Source organism: Prionailurus bengalensis, chromosome A1, assembly GCF_016509475.1.
Source record: "Prionailurus bengalensis isolate Pbe53 chromosome A1, Fcat_Pben_1.1_paternal_pri, whole genome shotgun sequence".
In the NCBI taxonomy this organism is placed as follows: domain Eukaryota; kingdom Metazoa; phylum Chordata; class Mammalia; order Carnivora; family Felidae; genus Prionailurus; species Prionailurus bengalensis.
In genome coordinates this window covers 130,612,514-130,632,719 of record NC_057343.1, presented here as the reverse complement: position 1 = coordinate 130,632,719, position 20,206 = coordinate 130,612,514, and the positions used below count along the sequence as shown (strand labels likewise).

Below are 20,206 nucleotides of genomic sequence, written 5' to 3'. Positions count from 1 at the left end.
TCTACTTCTATAGCTAAATAGTGCATCATTAAAAATACTCTCTACCAAAAGAAAATGTGCGATGAGGACATGAATGTGTTCTGAGCTTTATACAAAGTAAGTATGACAGAACTTAAGAAAAAGTAATAGGGTAAGCTACTGTTCTAGCAAACAGTGACTGAGAAACTATGGAACAAGAACAGAGGGATACAAGCAGGAGACAAAAATCAGCCAGTGAGAAAACCCTTGCAGAATCCACACTGAAGAAAAATATAAACATTTAGAAAGACAGAAAATAAAGGCCAGATGTAAGCCACTGAGAAAATGGAATTAATAACTCAACAGCCCTAATTCTCCTCCTGAAAGAAGCAGTAGCGGGCAAATAAAGAAAAACTTCAATGGAGAGTAGCCTTTTGATGAAAAGTATAAGCAATATAGTATTTACCATGTATTACTGGAGTACTTCCTAAAGAGAGATGAGAGAAAGATGTCATTTTTTTTTTAAAGATAGTTAAATTCTTGCAAGTTGAATCATGATCTATAGTTCCAGTCTACAAACTTATAGGAGAGAGAAACACATTCTTGGAGAATTAGGGATAGGAAAAATTAGAAAACTGCTGGAGTAAAAAGCAAACTAGAAAAAGCCAAGAAAGAAATTAATTTCTGTGAAGACCAGGTAAAAATTCAAAGATGACACAAACAGAAAAGTTATATTAGAAAACTTAGAGACACTTTATTATTTTGAGAAACCAAAGTCTTAAATTAGAAGAAAATGGCTTGCTAAGCAACAAAAAAAAAGTAGTTAAATATGAGTCTAACCAAGCTCCTAGATCTTGCTAACAACATATTCAGAAGGGAAGTTAGGTGGAAGTAAAAAAAAAAAAAAAAAAAAAAAAAAAAAGACTGACCTCATGAGTTGATCTTCGTTAAAGGTCGGTGATAGGTAGATAGAAAGGTTCATTACATGATTCTACTTTCAGGTTTTTTGGGTTTTTTTTTTTAGTGGTATCTAACAGACCATGACACAGATCACCAAAGCTGTTCCCAGCAAACATCACCTGGAAAAGTACAACTATATTGGAGTGTAAAGTACTCCTTCTCCCACACCATTGTTCTACATAGCATGTACTTCTATTACTACACCTATTCCTTACTTACTTGCATCCCATCTACAAAATCATGAGCTGCTTAAAGGCAAAAACTGCCGATTCATCTATATATGCTAGCACCTACTACAATATCAGGGATACATACAGCAAATACTCAGTAAATATTTGATGAACTGAACAAAACAATACTGTGATGGTCACTTCCAAGAGTGGAAGGCAAAGTTAGAAAAGGTCAAACAGAAAGAGTTCACAGACACAATAATCCTTCTCGAACAACAGGGATTACATCACAGTAAAGAGTATCTACAAAACATATTACAAGTGGGCGCCTGGGTGGCTCAGTGGGTTAAGTGTCCAACTCTTGATTTCGGCTCAGGTCATGATCCCAGAGCCTTGGGATGGAGTCCAAGAGGCTCTGTGCTGAGCATGGAGCCTGCTTGGAATTATTTTTCTCTCTCCCTCTCTCACTGTCCCCCACTTGCGCTCTCTCCCTCAAAATAAATAAACATTTTTTTAAAATACTACAAGAGTAAACAGTATGCTTGCTAAATGAATGGAGGGAAAGAAGAGAAAAAACTAAAGTAATTGTTCTACTGAATGGGGCATATCAGGGCAACAAAATTCAGCAGTACCTTTCACTGGGAACATCTAACACCCTTTGTTCTAATCCTGTACTCTCTATACAACTTCCTGATATTTACTCAGTTTATCATTAGACTTTTCTACATTCGTTCATTCATCAAATATTTATGGAACACCTACAAGTTCCAGGTTATAATTCTAGTCACCTGAGATGTATCAATGAACTAAAAAGACAAAAGAGTTCCTGCGCTTACAGGCAATATAGTCTAGTGGTGGGAGACAGGGAAATGAATGGGGAAACCATACAGTATTGAAGAAGGCAGTAAACGGCACCAGGAGGCAGCTGTAAGAGATGTCTAGTCCAGTAAACCCAAATGTGTGCATCTCACTGGGAGTTTTTAGTAAAATGACATTGAGAAACTACAATAAATTTCTTGCCTGTTCATTGTACATAACACTTCCCCAAGAATGAGTATTTCATAATAGGAAAAGTTAAAAAGCTTATCCTAAACAACAGTGACAATAAATAAATAAAATCTATATAAAAACAGCAATTATAGTTATTGGCTTTATAGTTTCTTCTATGACATAAAACAAAGGAAGAAAAAGCAGTAAGCTAGATTTTGAGCTTTGAATTAAAGGAATAGCACAGCCCAAATTTAATAGACTATAACTGATTGGATTTAAGTTGAGTCAAAACCTTTCACTAAGTGCTAAGGGATCATCAGTCCTCTCCAAGTATACATATCTTTGGGGCGCCTGGGTGGCTCAGTCAAGCGAGCTTCCAACTCTTGGTTTCAGCTCAGGTCATAATCCCAGGGTAGTGGGATCGCGCCTGTTTTGGGCCCTGCATTGGGCTCCACAGTGACCATGGAGCCTGCTTAAGATTCTCTCTCTCTTCCTCTACCCCTCTCCCCTGTTGCACGGCTCATGCTCTCTTTATATATAAATATTTTTTTTAATTTAAAAAAAATGTAAAAACCGAAAAGCCAAATATACACATCTTTGATTGATAGTCTCCCATTACTGGTCCAGGACAACACTGTCTATAATGCTGTCTCAAAAGAATCTCATTCTTGTGAGAGTCTAGCCTAAAGAGTCACTGCATTTATAAAAATTCATTCGTTAAAACATGTATGGAATTCATACCAGTAATGTCTCCACCGTTCGGAACTATGACACATTTTATCATTAAAATAATGTTTTCAAACATTAAAATAATTTTTTATCATCTTGGAGCTACGCATATCAGTTCTCTAAATAGTAAATATAGCTGACCCTCAAACAATGCATTTAAGTTTTGACTCCCCCAAAATTTAATAGTTTGCTGATGAGAAGCCTTAACAATAAACTGTTGAATAAAACATAGTTTGTATGTCATATTGTATATATTATATGCTATATCCTTACAGTGAAATAAGCTAAAGAAAAATATTAAGATAAGGACAAGAAAATACATTTAGAGTACTATAATGTATCAAAAAATACACACACACCTGAAAACAGACCCACAGATTTCAAAGCCATTTGATCAAGGGTCAACTGTACATCTGATTTAAGCATTTTATTTTACTGACCAAGATATTGTGTCTCAAAGAGGTTAAGAAGATAAACTGTGACTTCTCTTAAGTCCCAGGTTCATTAGTGACATTTCTAGAACTACCACATTTTCCTTTTGATCCGTGTTGTCCATTGATACCTCAAGTGAAATTAACAGATTTTTTTTTTATAAAGTTCTAAACTTGAGAACCGGAATACATCAAAACTATCGCTCATTTTCCTGGTAAATTATACTACATCAAAAGTTGAAAACCAAAATTAATGGAGTTAACGAAAATATCATTGGCAATATTAACAAAATAAAAATTATAAGATATTTTAAATGAATAAACAACGATAGATTACATAGAACATACAGGAAACCTTTGTGAATCAACAAGAAATACAAAAGAAAACTGGACAAAGCATATAGACAATTCACAGAAAAAGCCAAATGGGTTATAAATACCAGAAAAGATGCTACCTCACTAGTTATCAGGAATTTTTACTTTTTTTATTTAAAAAAAATTTTTTTTTAATGTTTATTTTTGACAGAAACAGAGACAGGGACAGAATGCGAGTGGGTTAGGGGCAGAGAGAGAGGGAGACACAGAAGCAGAAGCAGGCTCCAGGCTGTGAGCTGTCAGCACAGAGCCCGACGCAGGGCTCGAACTCACGAGCTGTGAGATCATGACCTGAGCTGAAGTTGGACACTCAACCGACTGAGCCACCCAGGCGCCCCAGGAATTTTTAAAAAAACAGATATATTACTTTACAATAATCAGACTGGTGGGGGCACCTGGCTGGCTCAGTCGGAAGAACATGCGACTGTGACTGCCAAAATTAGTCAGACTGGCAAAAATTAAAAAGTCCCCAAAATATTCAACGTTAGCCTGTGGAAGAGAGACCCTTATGCTTGCTAAGAGTATATATACATTGGTACAACCACTCTGGAGAGCAATCCTGCCATCTCTAAAAAACCTAAATGTGTATGTATATGTGTGTGTGTGTGTGTGTGTGTGTGTGTGTGTGTGTGTATGTGTGTGTATCCTACAACCAAACAGGTTTTATCCTTTGGCCCAGCAATCGCACACTTGGTGCTATAACCAAAGAAACTCCTACACAGGCTTATAAGAGCAGACAAGGATAAGGGCATTTATCCTGGGAGTTGTCTATAGTAAGAACGAGACAACATGGGTCCATCTTCAATGGAATAGATACATCAAATCTATCTTATAGATTTTGCTCCCTCTGACTAGAAAACTCTTGCCTCTAAGTACCTGCATGTTTTGCTCTTTAACTTCAATTCAGTCTTTGCTCAAGTTGTTGACTCATCAAGTTGGTTGTTGCTGACCACCCAATCTAAAGTATCTTACCCTCTTACGTTCAACCCAGAATCTCTCTTTTCTGGATATCTTTCTTAATTTATCTGCATGACACTTTTTACTATTTGACATTCTAATATCTATATGTTCATTGTACAGACTCCCTCAATTAAAACTTAAGGTCCAGACACCAGGAACTTCCTTTGTTCAAAGGTGTATCACCAGAATCTAAAAATGCACCTGGCACATATGAAAGTGATTTATAAATATTTGTTAAATAAATGAATTCAATTACTAAATCCCAATCTCTGCGTACAGTTGTGTAAAGTCTCAAATCTGAACCCATCTCTGACTTTTCAAGCCCATTCAAACTAACCTCCAGAGTATGTAACATCCCACTTTGTTTCAACTCTCTGGTAATTCTTGTTTGTTTTTTTTCAATGTTTATTTATTTTTGAAAGAGAGACAGAGCGAGCACAAGCAGAGAAGGGACAAAGAAAAAGAGAGACACAGACTCTGAAGCAGGCTCCAGGCTGCTGTCAGCACAGAGCCCCACACAGTGCTCGAACTCACGAACCTTGAGATCATGACCTAAGCTGACATCGGACGCTCCGCCGACTAAGCCACCCACCCTGGCTCCCGTAAACTCTCTGGTAGTTCAACTTGCATTCACGGTACTCAACAAGGAAGCAGCTTCTAATGGCCAGGCATTACTCTGAGAGATAAAGAATAAAAGAGTCGGGCGCCTGGGTGGCTCAGTCAGTTAAGCGTCCGGCTTTGGCTCAGGTCATGATCTCACCACTCATGAATTCAAGTCCCCCATCAGGCTCTCTGCCGTCAGCACGGAGCTCCTTTCAGATCCTCTGTCCCCCTCTTTCTTTGCCTCTCCCCGCGTGTGCGTGCACTCTCCTTCTCTCTCAAAAATAAAATTAAACATAATACATACATACATACAAACATAAATAGTCTTTGAGCTCCAGTTCAAAAATGATGACTGCAGCTGGGTCCCAGGTTTCAGGGTTGCTAGAACGATCCAGGGCACAGCTACAGCAATCCATGTCAAGTAGCACCCACAGCAGGGAAAGCTCCACTCACCACTTTATAGCACTCTCATACGTAAAAGTGAGCATGCTAAACATCTTCCTGAAGTTGATCACGGAGAGCTCGAGAGATCCGAGTTCATTGCCTACCCACAACTCCGCATCAAGTCAAAGTCCTTTTCCAGGGGGAGTTCTTTTCCAAGTCCTACTCCAGGGGAGTATGATTACTCTATCCTTTAACCCTCATGTGAATCCACTCCCGACTGGCTATGAGGATGAATAAAGAGAACCCGGACCACTACCCAGCAGGGACCACAGCAGCGGTTTGGACCATGACTCTGCACATGGACCAGAAGTATACGGGACATTAAGTGCACCTTCCTTACTTGCCTCAAATGATGACGAGTATACTGATCTTCCATCCCTTTGGTTATGGCAGGATATAACTTAAATAAATAACTTAGATTAGTCCACAAACAAACAAACAAACAAACAAGAGAGTCTTTGCTTTCCAGTCTTAAGAGAAAAAAAGACAACAAAGCTGTTTTGGAAACACCTAAGAGAAAGACCTAACTCAGCCTAAACAGGTTGGGGAAAGCTTGGTGAGGCAGGAAAGGGGGACAAGATAGCATTTGTGCTGGGTCATGAAAGCTGAGTAGGAGTTATCCAAATGAGTAGGTTGTATGTGTTGTCAAAAAGGTGATAGGTATATTCTAGGCAGAATACACACAACATACTGATGTCTCAACTTTAAAAAACAGTCAAACACTTTTGAAGAATTGCAAATAGTTCAGCATGACAGAATCATGTGAGGCAGGAAACAGAAGATGAAAGCAAAAAGCAAGCAAGGTCCAATAATAAGGTCCTTATTAACCTTATTAACAAGGTCCCTTAATAGGTCCTTATTTCCTAAATTTGGTAGTATGGATTTTAATCTGAAAGCCTGCATGGCAGAAGAACACTATAATCTGTCTACAAAACAAGAAAGGGTTTAGAGGGATTATATCCATTCTCAGATTCAAAGAAATTATTTACAATGCTTACACCAAAGTCCACATACTAATGATAATCCGAACCAAGGTAGTAGCTGGCAAGGAAAAATAGATGAAAGACGTTGAAGATTTGGTAAACGATTGGGGGCAGGGTGGTACATAAGGGTAATTAGAGGGTAGAGTTAAGACTTGGGGCATCTCCAACTGACTGGCAGGCATGGATCATAGGAGGAAGAGAAGCAACTTCGGAAAGAGTGATACATCTAATTTTTGACCTGAACTTTATATATCTTAAGACAACCACATAATGTGTCACAGTTGCAGGGTAATCTGTGCTAAAGAGACAGAGATCTGCTAGTTATCAAAATAAAGTCAATAGTTGAAGTCATCAGAGATAAGACCATTTAAGAGCAGGCAGAGGCAGAAGAGAGCAGAAGACTGTGCGTCACTGTGATAGGAAAATTTGAATTGGTCAAAGACAGAAAACTGCACCAAGGAAAGACTGGCCAACATACATGGAAATAAGGAGACCACAGTGTCACAGAAGCATAAGAGAATTTCAAAGAGAAATGTCAACATGTCAAATGATGACACGGATTCCATTAGATTTCACCACAAAGAGATCAATGGTGGCCAAATTCAGGGACTTGGACTGCTAGACTTCAATATTATTGAATTCAATAATAAGGAGGTGGAGAAAATTAATATAGGTAACTTTTCTAGAAACTTAAAGGAAATAATTACAGATGAAACTGAAGAGGAATCTAGAGTGAGAGTGTATTTAAAGGAATTTTTTTTAAATCCTAATAAGTTAGTGCCCAAAGTAAAACAGGACCAACCAAATGTTATGGACTGAATGCATTCCCCCAAAATTCACATGTTGGAGCCCTCACTCCCAGGACCCTCAGAATTGGAGATAAGATTTTTGAAGAAGTGATTAAGTTAAAATGAGGTCATTAGAGTGGAGCCCTAATCTAATGCAAGTGGTGTGCTAATAAGAAAGAGATACCAGAGATTCTAGTGCACAAAGCAGGTGGTTACCTCTAAGTCAAGGAGAGAGCCTCAGAGGAAATCACTCCTGCTGGAACCCTGATCTTGGCCTTTCAGCTTCGAGAACTATGAGAAAATAATTTTCCATTGTTTAAGCCACCCAGCCTGTGGTATTGTTACAGCAGCCCTGGAAAAACAACATAAGACACCAAGGAAACACTGTCCCTGAGGAGAAAAAACTCAGAGCACAGGAAAGATGACCAGATAGAAGTAGACATGTTTGCAAGTGCAAGAGGACAAAAAACAGTAACCAATGCCACCAATGTATTTCATTTCCTCTGTCATGTAAATATTTTTTAGTGTTTATTCACTTTTTGAGAGACAGAGTGTGAGCAGGGCAGGGGCAGAGAGAGAGGGAGTCGAGCAGGCTCCAGACTCCGAGCTGTCAGCACAGAGCCCGACGTGGAGCTTCAACTCAGACCGCGAGATCATGACCTGAGCTAAAATCAGATGTGTAACCGAATGCGCCACCCAAGCGCCCCCCTCTGTCATGCAGAAGTGACATTATCCAGGAAAGAATAAGGAGGGAATGTGGTGGGTTCATAATCACCATAGAAAACAGCAGTTTCTAGAGAAACACAGAATTATTGGACTGCTTGCCATCACTCAGTAAATGTTTGTTGTGGAATGGATTCCTAGCTCTCATTCACGAAAGCTTTAGTTCCATTTTAAAATGGCAATAAATAGCAAAAGAAAAGCATTCGAATAAGTCTGAACCCGGGTTATGAACATCAGGCAAGTTACTTACCACTGCCATGTCTGTTTCTTCAACCAGATGAATCAGACTCGATAAGCAGCAAAGGATTACCTCAGATCAAAATAAATGCTCTAATTTTACATAGCTTTACCCATGACCTCAGTCTTCCAACTCTTCCCAACCAAAGTAGGGTGTCTCAAGTTTTAACATAAATTCCTATCATCTGGAAAGCTTGTTAAGATCCAGGTTCTGATTCATTAGGTTTAGGGTTAAGCTTAAGCTTGGGCATTCTGAGCAAACACTGATGTGATGCCATACATCATACTCAGAGTAGGAACGGTGCAGAACACTGATCCAACTCAAGCTCTACAAAGCTTATAATTGTGGGCTTATCTGTAATCAGCCTGATATTTACAAAACAAAAACAAAGATGTTCCAGACTCACACCTGCACTAAGTATGTCTTGCCATTCCCTAAAACACTCTGAAATTAACTTGATGATAGTCATCATTTGGTACAGATAGGATTAGCACAGAAATTAATAATACTGGAATCAGTAACACCGTATTAGGAGAAGCAAGATTAAATACCAATGCACAGAAAATGGGGAAGGGGATTAAGAGGTACAAATTCCCAGTTATAAAAGTAAGTCACAGAGATGAAAAGTACAGTGCAGGAAATATAATCAATAATACTGTAACAACACTGTATAGTGACAGTAACGACACTTATCATGGGGAGCACAGCATAAGGTATAGAATTGTTGAATCAGCATGAACTGATCAGAACATCACATGAACTAATGTAACACTGTATGTCAATGATACTTCAACAAGAACAATATAAATACACACCATGCACACATATATGCACATACACACAATGGTTAAAATCCATCTAACCATGTTATCTTTCTCAAAACATGAATATTTTTATTTCTAGAAAAACATTTAGCTCTAGACAAGTCTGTATATTCTAACTGCCACATGCCTACAAGGGTTCTTTTGCATTCTGGATTCTGAATGCTAACATTCAATGTCATAAAATTTAAAGATTTTTATACTAATTACCAAATAATCTTCATGCATTTGTTTAGAACCTCCAATCCTATTACCACAACTAAATTCATCTGTAATGAGGATTTTCTTTTGCTTTAGGAAGCATAACTAGGACAGAGACAGCCCAGCTGACCTAGGGCTATAATATATGGCCACAAACCATAGCTCTAATTAAACTGTTTCTACTATTCCCTGTACTAGGTAATAGGAGGGAAAAAATTCCACAATCGTATCACAACCAACAAGGATTTTCATTCTAATTTCATAGCAATCTTCAGTGATGCAAGATAGAAGAAAAGGTGTCATGCAATGGAAGCCTTACAGTCGCTCTACCCTTAACCTGAAGCCTCTATACTGAAAAGAGAAGTTTAAAATAACGTTAAAACGGAGGCATGAACTCTCTAACCAACACACACACCAAAAAAAAAAAAAAAAAAAAAGAAAGAAAGAAAGAAGGAAATAATTAGGGCTGTAAACTGCTCTTTCTTATCCTATACTGAAGAAAGAAAAAGAAAGAAAGAAAGAAAGAAAGAAAGAAAGAAAGAAAGAAAGAAAGAAAGAAAGAAAGAAAGAAAGAAAGAAATAATTAGGGCTGTAAACTGCTCTTTCTTACCCTATACTGAAGAATAACCAATTCTCAAAAGCACTATAGCACTACAAACGAGCTCGCTTACACTGGGGTGGGGAGAAGGTATGTCTATTGCAATCTTGGCACCTGCAGGCAATTTACCACTCCTACCTAATTTACTCAAATCACTTTCAACTAATAATACTTCCCTCATTCACCACTATGTAACAACAGAATAAAAAAGAATGACAAATGCAATGGGCCTCAAAATAGTTTTGCTGAATCACAAATACCCTCAATATAAAGCTGCAGAAGTCGCTGAGCTTGAGCATTGGCGGCCATACCTCAGCAAGCGGCTCCTCGGAAAATGTGTTAACTTCCTGCACCTGTTCATTAAAGGCAAGGAAGGGTCTAATGTTTAATTAGAGCGTTCACAGCATTGCTATTAGCAGCAATGTACTGTGTGCAGTAACAATATACAGTGGCTTTCTACTAAAACTGACCACGTTCTCTCAAAATGGGCATCACCTATGCCCCAAGGGCAAATACACCACCCTGGCCCGCAACCGCAGCCACAATGGGCACCCTATGCTCTCCTCATCTTGGCACCCAGCCCGTCTTCCTGCACCCCCATTCCTCCTCGACCAAGCCTCCCCCTCCCAGGGCTGACTCGGCCAGGCCCCAGCTCCAAGTAGTTCCTAGGGTTACGCAGAGAGCCAAGCCTGCAGGCCGCTCTCGCCGCGTTTCTGCTCTCTCTCCTCTCCGACTAGCCCAACGTTCTTCCCTCGCCTCTCCCGTCTCCGCTGCCCAGCCCACTCCTCCCTTCTACTCGCGCGCTCTGTAGCTCTCAGGCCTCACCGTTTGGTTCGGTCCGGAATACCCCGGCTCTCCCGCTTCCAGTCCCCAACACGAAGCGAAGTCGGTTGGTCCCGCGCCTCACGCTTCCAGTCCACACGCCGCCGCCTACTGATGCCGAAAGCGGCTTCTAGGAACGCGCCATGTTCAGCGTCGCGGCTCCAAACGACGCGGACGCGGGAATACTACGTCACAGACACCCGGAACGCGTGGAATTGGCAAAGTGAGAAGGCGATAGGAGAACTGCACAAGAGGAGGGAGGTGCTTCCCCTTCGAAACTGAAGGCGCCGGGGGGCTAAAGCAGCTATGTGCGCTTGCGCATTACAGAGCGTGGAGCCTGGAGTCAGCCGGATTTGTAACCATGGAAACGTTAACCCCGCGTAGCCCAATTCCCAGGACAAATCGTTGTCTCCTGGTTTGATTGAAGCCGGCTTGAATCGGAACCATTTTCCCTTCCCCGTTCCGGATATCGGTTCTAAACTGCATTGTTTTCCGAGTCCGTCTCAGCTTAAATGAGTTATTAAAATAATCTTACTCCCATTGGTCAACCCTCCCGTGAATATTTTTTTTCAAGTCCTAAATTTGCTGGGCGCTCTACTCCAGAACGATAGCAGGAGTGAAGTATAGTTCTGCCTGCCTCTGCTACTAGCTAGTGACCTAAGTTTTCTTTATTTTTTTTTTTTTAAGTTTTCATTTTTATTTATTTTTTGAGAGAAAGAGAGAGAGAGAGTGGGGGAGGAGCAGAAAGAGGAAGACAGAATCCCAAGTAGGCTCCGCACTGTTCAGCACAGAGCCGGATCCCAGACTCCCAACTCAGGGACCATGAGCCAAAATCAAGAGTCTAAGGCTCAACAGACTTGAGCCACCTAGGCGGCCCCTCTAAGGTTTCCTTAGAAAGAGAAGTTGTAAAGACATGGTTGAGGGTTCATAAACATTAATAATAAAAAATAATAATAATAAACATTTACTGAACATTTAGAATATGCCAGGTACAATTCTAAAATCTCAACATGATCATGTATTTTAATCCTCAAAACAATCTGTGAGGTGCCATTATGCTACTGTTATAGGTGAAGAAACTGAATCACAGAGAAGTCAGGTAATCTGCCTAGTCACAGAGCTAGTAAGGGACATTGTTAGGATTTGAATCAATCATAAGACCTACATTACAAGGATGTTCACATTAGGGCTGTCTTTAAAGTAAAAATACAGTATTATCTAAATAACCACCAAGAAAGGAATGCCTAATCATGATACATGCATATATAATAAATTACAAATTGGCCAATATAAACTATGTTGCCATGTTTTTGTTGCATGCTAACACATTCACAATGCATTGGGAAAAGAGTGGTTTACAAAAAATTAGGTTAAGTATAGCCCCATTTTTATATGGGGCCAAAAATAAAATAAATAAATATATGCCAAAATGTTAACAAGGTTTGTCACTAGTTGAATGGTAATGTGGACATGTTTCATTTATTTATTTGTTTTGCTTGATTGTATCTGCTGATTTTACTTAAGGTAATACTTGTCAAGTTTTAGATGTGCATAGAATCACATGGATCTTGTTAAAATACAGATCCTGATTCAGTTGGTTTGAGGTGAGTCTTCATTTCTAATGAGTTTTCAGTTAATGCCAATGCTACTGGTCCAAAGATCACACAATGAGTAACAAGTTTATTAGGAATATGCAATAAATATGTGTGTGTATGTGTATAAATATACATATGAAACCTAATTTGAATTAAAATGAAGAAATTGATTTAGAAGAATAGATCTTTTCTGGGGAGCCTGGACAGCTCGGTCAGATAACCATTTGACTTCAGGTCATCATCTTGAAGTTTGTGAGTTCGAGTCCTGCATTGGGCTGTCTGCTGTCACCATAGAGCCCCCTCCCCCCCCCACCCCACCAGCCCTTCCCCTAATCACGCCTTCTCTCAAAAATAAACATTTTTAAAAATTTTTAAAAATTATACATATATATATATGAAATGGGATAATGGATCCTTTGGAAATTTAATAAAAGGTATAACTTAGAAAAATGCACACATACAAATTTTGCCTACAACTCCCGGACTCCCAATAAAATGCACTTGGGAAGTCCTAGCTTCAACTGTTATGAATGTAAAACCTACTCACATACTATGTACAAGAGAAATATGTACACCTAGATAAATAACCTCATATTACTTTATATTCTTTATACGTCTTTATATTCTCAGATTCTTTAGAGGAAAGGGCAAACAAATAATTAAATCATCATTGGATCTGTTCAGAATATATTTGAAACATAAATATAAATTCATTGTTTCCCCCCCTAAATACCTGAGAACTGAAGAAGAAAGTTGAGGAAGCAAATGCTAAATTAAAGAAACACTGGCTTACTCACCTCTCAATCTCAAGTAGTTTCCAAGATGCAAATAAGTGTAACAACAATGCAACTCATTTTACATCAATAATTATAACTAACTACTACCAAATATCTCCTATGAGCCAGTTCCAAGTGTCTTTTAAGTGTTTGACATTGAATTGTAGACATTTCACATAATTTATTTTATTGATTTTCATCCTACCCTATATGGAGAGTATTCTTTTCCTTATTTTACAGATTAGATGATGGGAATTTGTCATTTGTCTAGGTTCAAATTCTGGAGGAACCCAGAATCAAATTTAGATGTATGCGTTATAGTTGGTAGGATAAAAGGATATCCACATCCTAATAACCCAAAACTTGTGCATATATTAGTTTTCATGGCAAAAGGTACTTTGCAGATATGGCTAAATTAAGAATCTTGAGATGGAAAGATTATTTTGCATTATCCTGTGGGCCTAATGTAGTCATAATGGTGCTTTATAAGAGGGAGGGAGGAGTGTCAGGGAGAGATGTGACCATGGAAGCAGAGTTGGGAGTGATATGAAGCCATGAGTAAAGGAATACAGGCAGTCTAGAGAAGCTGGAAAAGTCAAAGAAACAGATTCTCCCTTGCAGCCTGTGGAAGAAACTCAGTCCTGCAGAGGATTTCAGACTTCTGACCTTCAGAATTCTAACATAATGAATTTGTGTTGTTTTAAACTAGTTTGTGGCAATTTTTTACAGCAGCAATAGAAAACTACCACATGAGGGCGCCTGGGTGTCTCAGTCAGTTAAGTAGTTAAGCCCCTGACTTTTGGCTCAGGTGGTGATCTCACAGCTAGGCTCCTGAGCTGGAGCCCCACATTGGGCCCTGCACTGACTGCTCAGAGCCTGGAACCTACTTCAGATTCTGTGTCTCCCTCACTCTCTGCCCCTCCCCCGCTCACACTTTGTCTCTGTCTCTCAAAAATAAAAAAAACATTAAAAATTTTTAAAAATGGGGCAGCTGGGTGGCTCAGTTGGTTAAGTGTCCACCTTCGGCTCAGGTCACGATCTCACAGTTCGTGGGTGTGAGCCCCATGTCAGGCTCTGTGCTGACAGCTTGAAGCCTGGAGCCTGCTTCGGATTCTGGGTCTCCCTCTCTCTCTGCCCCTCACCTGCTCATACTCTGTCTCTGTCTCTCAAATAAACCTTAAAAAAAAAAAATTCAAAAATAAATAAACGTTAAAAATTAAAAAAAAAAAAAAAAAAAAAAGAAAATGAGGCACCTGAGTGGCTCAGTCGGTTAATCGGCCGACTTCAGCCCAGGACATGATCTCACGGTTTGTGAGTTCCAGTCCCATATCAGGCTCTGTGTTGACAGCTCGGAGCCTGGAGCCTGCTTCAGATTCTGTCTCCCTCTCTCTTTGCCTCTTCCCTGCTCATGGTCTCTCTCTCTCTCAAAAATAAATAAACATTAAAAAATAAATAAATAAAAATTTAAAAGAAAAAAGAAAACTAACACATGTTCCAAGTCATAGGCTTTCCAGTGTGCTACATTTGAGCTAATAATGCAACTTGTGTAAAATTAGGTCTTGGGCAACTCTGTTATTATAAGATAGCTCTCATTACATGCTTCTCAAAAAACTCATCAATGCTAACCAGGTTAGGAAAATAAGTCTTGGGGAAACTAATTGATCTGCCCTTGGTAATAATATTAATATTTGTAGCAGATTCAGTTTTATGAGTTTTTAAAAACTTGAAACAATATAAATGTCTTTTTCTTAATTTTTTTAAGTTTATTTTTTATTTTGAGAAAGACAGAGATAGTAAGAGTGGGAGAGGGGCAGAGAGGGAGACACAGACTATAAATATGTGTATATATATATTATTTGACGATCAAAAAATGAAATCTTGCCATTTGCAACAATGTGGATGGAACTAGAATGTATTATGCTAAGTGATATAAGTCACAAATATCATATGATTTCACTCACATGTGGAATTTAAGAAACAAAACAGATGAACATCCAGGGGAAGGGAAGGAAAAATAAAATAAGATAAAGACAGAGATGGAGGCAAACCATAAGAGATTCTTAACTATAGAGAACAAACTGAGGTTGCTGGAGGGGTGTTGGGGGGGATGGGATAAATGGGTGATGGGCGTTAAAGTCACTTGTTGGGATGAGCTTTGGGTGTTACAGGTAAGTCATGAATCATTAAATTCTACTCCTGAAACCATTATTACACTATATATTAACTAACTTGGATCTAAATAAAATTAAAAAAAGAAAAATAATAAATAAATTTCTAGTTTGGAAAAGGAAATGTAAGCACATCTTCTACCTATAGTTCTTTTTACAGTGAAATGGGCATTTTTTTCCTACTGGTAAGAACAAAAATGGATTCAATTGTTTTAGAAAATAATTTGTTGGGGCCCTTAAGTGACTGAGTTGAGCGTCTCTTTTTTTTAATGTTTATTTATTTATTTATTTTTTAATTTATTTATTGAGAGAGAGTGAGCACACATGTGGGGGTGGGGAGAGGAGAGGGAGAGAGAATCGCAAGCAAGCTCCATGCTGTCAGCTCAGAGCCTGATGCGAGGCTTGAACTCACAAACCATGAGATCATGGCCTGAACCGAAATCAAGAGGCGGGTGCTCAACTAACTGAGCCACCCAGGCACCCCAAGACTGTCTGACTCTTGATTTTGGCTCAGGTCATATCCCAGGGTTGTGGGATCGAACCCCGCATTGGGCTCCGTGCAGAGCATGGAGCCTGGTTAAGATTCTCTCTCTTCCTCTGTCCCTCTCTCCTGCTCACACCCACTCTATCTCAAATAAATAATAATAAGAAGAAAGTAATTTGTTAATATATACCCAGAGATTTAAATGTCCATACAGTTTGACAAAATAATTCCATTCGTGGAAATCTGTAATAGGGAAATCATCAAAAGACAGAAAATATTTTTCACATATGCACTAAAGTGTGCATGACTCTTCTTTTACAACAATGGTATGAGAATGATTTAGTAAACTCTTACACATTCACAAGAGGAAATCTTCCTCAGCAGCTTTGGATACTGGTGATCAATACTATACAACCTGGGAAAGTGCTTTTCATGTTACTGTATTTTATCAAAAAATAACAGTAAACTGTATGACTTCAATTATGTTACGTGTTGCTAAAACAACAGAAGAAAGCAGGGAATGTCAAAATGTTCAGAGTTTATCCTAGCATGGAGAGATTATAGGTAAATTTTTCATCTTCTTCCTAGTTTCTGTATTTTCCAAGATTTTTCCAAGTTAAATTTTTGGTTTTGTTATCTTGTTTACAACGTATTTTGTTATGTTGTTTACAATGTATTTTGTTTATCATGAATCTTAGATCAAATTGTTATTAAAAAGTAAAATTGATTTAGATTGTTGAAGTAAAATTATAAAAGTACAAAATTATAAAAATGTAAAAGTATATTAGATTGTTATTAAAAAGTAAAATTGTATTCGGGCGCCTGGGTGGCTCAGTCAGTTAAGTGTCTGACTTTGGCTCAGGTCATGATCTCATGGTTCGTGAGTTCAAGCCCTGTGTCAGGCTCTGTGCTGACAGCTCAGAGCCTGGAGCCGGATTTGGATTCTTTGTCTACCTATCTCTATGCATCTCTCCTGTTTGCGCTCTCTCAAAAATGAATAAACGTTTAAAAAAAAATTTTTTTTAAAGGAAAATTGGATTTAGAATGACTCAGTATGCTTTACTTCCCTGCTTTCCCACAAGTGATGAGAGCAATTGACTCAAATGTTCACATTCAGCTGAAACTACAGACCGACGGAGCTCACAGATGCAGGCAAGTGTCCTGTTGTGGGATGGGCAGAGGCTTCCACTTCCTCCTCTGTTGCTTACTACCTGAAGGACCCCAAGCAAGTACCTTTAATCTTAGTGAGACTCAGTTTCTTCCTATGTAAAATAGGGTAATCATGCTTGCCCTAACAAACTTCACAGGGTTTCACTGAAAATTAAATTGTGTGAAAAGCACTTCAAAATCCATAAAACAGAATATAAAAATATATAACTGTAGATCTTAAAATAAAATATATAACAGGCTCTATTATAATTCACAAGTAGAATTCTTAGTACGATAATAATTTATTTTTGTTATATTTGTAAAACTTCAAAAAATTTCATTTTGTAACACGATACATACTATTTTAAGGGGATGATATGAAAAAATTTATCTGACAGACACTTTGGGGAGAAACAATTATTAGATATTAGATATTCAGTGACAATGTTTAGACTCCTGCTGATAATAAACAGAGACCATAATTGTGTTTCTTAATTACTTTCCTTAATTTAAGATAGCATTTATAATGATCTGAAAAAAAGTTAAGAGTATGTTTATAGAAGAATCTTGCCCATAATATTCAAGGTATATTAACTTCTTTCAGCCAAATTTCATTATACTTTTCTGTTAAGATTTAAACAGCCTAGTAGAAATTAAGACACTAAGTACTTTTTTGAAATTGTCCAGCTTTGTAAGGTAGTATTTTATTTACCATTGAGATTTGAATATTGGCACAATAATAATAACGTTCATTGTTCTAATCAAATTGAACCATTGATATTATTAGATTTCAATTTGTTTTCTGTCCAAGCGAATTATACTCCTTTTTCATAAGAACACAGTAGATGTTAATGAATGTGTTAAAAGTGTGAAATTCAAACATTCTTAATGTTTTTACTTTTCTCTTTTTTTACTTTTTTTTTAATGTATATTATTTTTGAGAAAGACAGATTGCAAGTGGGGGAGGAGCACAGAAAGAAAGAGATAGAATCTCCAGGCTCCAAACTGTCTGCACAGAGCCCAAAGTGGGTCTGAAACTCAAGAACTGCGAGATCATGACCTGAATCAAAGTAGGCTGCTTAACTGACTGAGCCACCCAGGCGCTCTTATGACTTTTCAATACATTAAAAGTCTATAAGGAAATATATTTTACACAGGGAAATGCTTACATTTTATTGTTATTCCTTATTGTATTCCCTGGCACATTTAAAATGTTATCATTTCATGCATGCTGGTAAATTTAAGTAAGCCTCTTCTACCAAAGCAACTGTGATTATAATTCTTTTTCAACATTTTTAAATTTATTTTTGAGAGACAGAGAGAGACACAGCACAAGCAGGGGAGGGGCAGAGAGAGAGGGAGACACAGAATCTGTGCTGAGCTGTCAGCACAGAGCCCGATGTGGGGCTCAAACTCACAAACCACGAGATCATGACCTGAGATGAGGTTGGACGCTCAACTAATTGAGCCACCCAGGCACCTCAATTATAATTCTTTTTCCAGTTATGACACATTATATCAAAAACAAAATAAAATAAAATAAAAATGGCAATGAATCCATTGTGCAATTCCAAATTGAAAAATAAATATTTTTAATTAACAATGGAGATAAACATGAACCAGAAAAGCATAAGATTATATAATTCAAAGCCATTCGTGGCTGCAAAGATAACTCAAATACATTCCAGCATCAATTTCCAATTCTCATTTCTTTAATGCAGCTCATAACCCAGTGTCACACAACTTTCTAGGATTCATGGATCCATGGTGCATCCCATTTTGTCTCACTTCTGAATGCCATCTTGAAACTAACAGAAAAAAAAAAAGATGATGTCATATGGCCATTTTATTTATGTAATTATGTAATAAGGGGACCCCTGTGCTTATGATGGTAGCCCTCCCCATTCTCTTTCATTTCTGTAGAAATTCCTCAACATACTTTATTTTATTGCAGAAAGCAATAAATCCTTACCTTTGGTGTACATCAGACTTTCCTGGAGGGTTTGTTAAAAATGCATTTGCCAGGGCCCAATCCTATTCTGATCCAGAATGTTCAAGGTGGGGCTTGGAAATGTAAATTTTCATTATGTGCTATATTAGTTTGCTTGGGCTGCCATAGAAAATACCACTAGAGGGGCGCCTGGGTGGCTCAGTCGGTTGAGCATCCGACTTCAGCTCAGGTCACGATCTCACGGTCCATGAGTTCGAGCCCCGCGTCGGGCTCTGGGCTGTTGGCTCAGAGCCTAGAGCCTGCTTCGGATTCTGTATCTCCCTCTCTCTCTGCCCCTCCCCCGTTCATGCTCTGTCTCTCTCTGTCTCAAAAATAAATAAACATTAAAAAAAATTTAAAAGAAAATACCACTAGAAAAGTTGGGGGGCTTAAAGAATAGAAATATAGGGGCACCTGGGTGGCTCAGTCGGATGAGGGTCTGACTTCAACTCAGGTCATGATCTTGTGGTGTGAGTTCAAGCTCCACATCGGGCAATGCCATCAGCCTATCAGTGTGGAACCCACTTCTTCAGATCCTCTGTCCCCCTCTCTCCTCCTCCTCCCTTGCACTCTCTCCCTCCCTGCAAAAACAAAAATGTATTTTTCACAGTTCTGGAAGCCAGAAATCCAAGATCAAGGTGTCAGCATGGTTGGTTTCTCCTAAGGCCTCTCTCCTTGGCTTATAGATAGCCACCTTCTCCGTGTGCCCATAAGGTCTTTTCTCTGTGCACACATGACCCTGGTATCTGTGTATACAAACGTCCTCCTTTTAAAAGGATACCAGTCGTTGGATTAGGGCCCAACTTAGTGATCTCATTCCTGCTTGATCATCTCTTTGAAGGTCCTATCTCCAAATATAGATACATTCTGAGGTACGAGAGATTAGGGCTTTAACATATGAATTTTGGGAGGATACAATTCAGCCCATAACATGTGCCCTAGTGTTTCTGATGCAGGTGGTCGAAGATTCATATTTAGACAAACACTAATTTAGACTCTAGGCAAGGTAACTGTGCACCGTCACCTCCGTCCCTTTGTTTTCTGTGGCTTAAAAGATGTAGCCTCTTCTAGGAGGGTCTTGCTATTTTACGCCTAAAAAAGTAGCATTTGGCTATCATTTGGTTTTCCATCCCTACGGTCTACCCTATTTACTCTTTAGCAAAAGCAAACGGGGGACTTCCTTTTTGCAGAATCCTAAACTATGAAAAGAGGGATTCCGTCTAGGACACAGACTCACCCATGAGTTTAAT

At 38.6% G+C, this 20,206-nt stretch overlaps 1 protein-coding gene and 1 long non-coding RNA gene across 3 annotated transcripts in view; both read right to left on the bottom strand.

Annotated features, from left to right (window-relative positions):
• The window catches only part of IPO11 (importin 11), a 204,015-nt gene extending 193,040 nt beyond the window's left edge, over positions 1–10,975 (bottom strand). For both annotated transcript variants that reach the window (XM_043591102.1, XM_043591112.1), the window contains exon 1: positions 10,798–10,975. The gene's annotated coding sequence lies outside the window, so the exon portion shown is untranslated. The remainder of the gene's footprint in view (positions 1–10,797) is intronic.
• A 7,554-nt stretch (positions 10,976–18,529) lies between these two features.
• On the bottom strand, positions 18,530–19,109 carry LOC122489372. The gene is made up of 2 exons (XR_006298899.1): positions 18,939–19,109; positions 18,530–18,774 (listed from the first exon to the last, which is right to left on the bottom strand). It is a non-coding gene; the product is annotated as an uncharacterized LOC122489372 (long non-coding RNA).
• Positions 19,110–20,206: the final 1,097 nt, after the last annotated feature.